Source organism: Ciona intestinalis, unplaced genomic scaffold, assembly GCF_000224145.3.
Source record: "Ciona intestinalis unplaced genomic scaffold, KH HT000315.1, whole genome shotgun sequence".
NCBI classification, from domain to species: domain Eukaryota; kingdom Metazoa; phylum Chordata; class Ascidiacea; order Phlebobranchia; family Cionidae; genus Ciona; species Ciona intestinalis.
The window spans coordinates 10,311-12,477 of NW_004190636.1; the positions used below are offsets into that span (position 1 = coordinate 10,311).

A 2,167-nucleotide genomic window follows, 5' to 3' on the forward strand; every position below is an offset into this window, starting at 1 on the left:
TGACGTACGTTTGCAACACAAAACTTCCAGCGAAATGTTCCACAATTATTCAAAGAAATAGCTAAATGCCGATACCCATAAGTTTTAATGTTAGTGTCGTTTAGTGCGACGAGAGTATTTTTTATTTAGTGGAGGAATCACGGATACCTCTGCGCCTGTGTCTACCAGAAATTGAATATTGTTGCGAGTATCGTGCACGAAGAAAAGCCGAGGATTTTGGCGTTTATGTTTCAGTACTGATCCAATGTAACGCGCGCGCTGTCGAGTCGCTGGTCTCCGTCGGGCGAAATTTTTTTTGTTGCCATTGGAGCATCGAATTGCGTCGCTCCCATATCGGTCGTGATACATGCAAAACCGGGATGGCCTACGTTGGCTGCCATTATAGTCGTTAGGTACACGTGACGAAGAATTAACATCGCGTTGTCGACGATCGATGATTTTTGTGACCTTGCGCTATGGTTTTGTCGGTTACCAAAACGCGGTGCGTCGCGATTATAAGATATGCGGGGTCGCGGGTATGTTTGACCTTGCGAAAACTGCGGGTTTTCATGACAATCGTTAAGGTCCGGATCGACTCGGCTAATGAATCGACTCGCCTCCTCATAGCTTCGATAGGACTGGAGTCCTGTCTGCTCGTAACGTTATCCTTGTGACTATTACGTGAACTGCTGCCCTTTACTACCTCATCCGCACATTCAACCAAGTCTTCAAAATTCCAACCCCTCCGGGAGCGCACTGTAATTTCGACGTCGCGAGGGACACACTTCAGAAGCTTGTTTCGCATTAGCTTAACAGCGAATGGGTTTTCACGGTCGCTACCCAAAATCGATTTCATTCTGTTTACAAACTCGGTCGGTGTGTCGTTCCCGATGTCTAGATTCTCGATATCGTCAAATTTCTCCTCACTCTCCGCCCGTGCGAAGGCGCGCAATAAGGCGTTTTTTAGTACATCATAAGCGTTCTCTGATTCGGGTGAAAGCGCATATTCCACACGCGATATTTCTGGAATTTGGCAATTTAACGCGTTTGGGGTTTTTCATTTCGTTTAGCATTGTAGGATAAAATAAAAAAGTTACCGAACTATCACCAGGGGCATTTGGGGTGCTAAACATACAGTCCGGTTTGTGTGGCGCGCTAGTTACTGGTGTACCGTCGGCGCTATTGTAAGACATAAGGTCGAACGGTGTGCCTGCGACATTGTGCAACATAGATGAAATGCCACTGACCTTTTAAAACCCCGGATGTGGTTTAGCGTTGCTTGTGTTAGATGTGGCCGGTTCCGGCATGGGTGGGATGTTGTGTCAGCGAACCTCCACGAAAGGATTTCGATTGCTCGAGAGATGTGTGGAGGACAGCCAGTTGTTATCCATGCCTTGCATTTGTGTGCAATAACTAGAAAAAAACGTAAAGTGTTAAGATGTCGTACGGCTCGTATATATTATATAGCTGACCCACGATATTCTGGGGCGTAAATATTTGGTGCCGTTAACCATAAAACAAAAAAATACCAATGTTGGTTCAAACGGTGCTCCCTCGGCGAAGAATCTTCAGGGGCGATGGTCGCTCGATGAAGTGTCACGTTTCTAGTTATCTCGATTCTCGTCCAATGACGGTTCCGTCTTTGCTTGATTGCTTTCGTTGGTTGATTAGATCCCTTTTTTGTTCTTTTGATCACGTTTGTTCGTTTGATCACGTCGAGGTCACCACTTTCAGACACCCGTTGTTGGTGTATTGTTTATTAGCTGATTGCAGGTGATCTGCAGTTGACTTCGTGCGCTCGTGGGTGACACCTAAAGCTACGTCCTAGTCTAGATTATCTAGGAGTTGTCGTTTGCCGTTTCCTAGTTATATCGTTCTGTCTCTCGTTGTTATCTCGTTTAGTTCTCGTTTCTCTTATCGTTTTCTCTCTTTGAATGGCGATCACACAACGGTATATATAGCAGTCGGGGAATGGTTTGAAGGGAAAAAGGAATTTCGGGTGTCAGACGAACCGGCGTGATAAATGGCGGCGGTAATGAGGTTATAATGCAAAGGACACAATTGGGAGCATCGGCGCTAACTCGGTTAACGGCAGGGTGCATCCGCCACGTTGTGGGGAAGTTAGCACGCGACGTCAAACATTTGGGTCAATATTGGGGACAAAAGAATTCGTGTGATGTAATATTAC

The 2,167-nt window shown here is 46.0% G+C and overlaps 1 long non-coding RNA gene across 1 annotated transcript; it reads right to left on the reverse strand.

The window, feature by feature from the left end:
- Positions 1-2,061, reverse strand: LOC113475387. The gene is made up of 2 exons (XR_003397142.1): positions 1,509-2,061; positions 1-1,392 (listed from the first exon to the last, which is right to left on the reverse strand). It is a non-coding gene; the product is annotated as an uncharacterized LOC113475387 (long non-coding RNA).
- Positions 2,062-2,167: the final 106 nt, after the last annotated feature.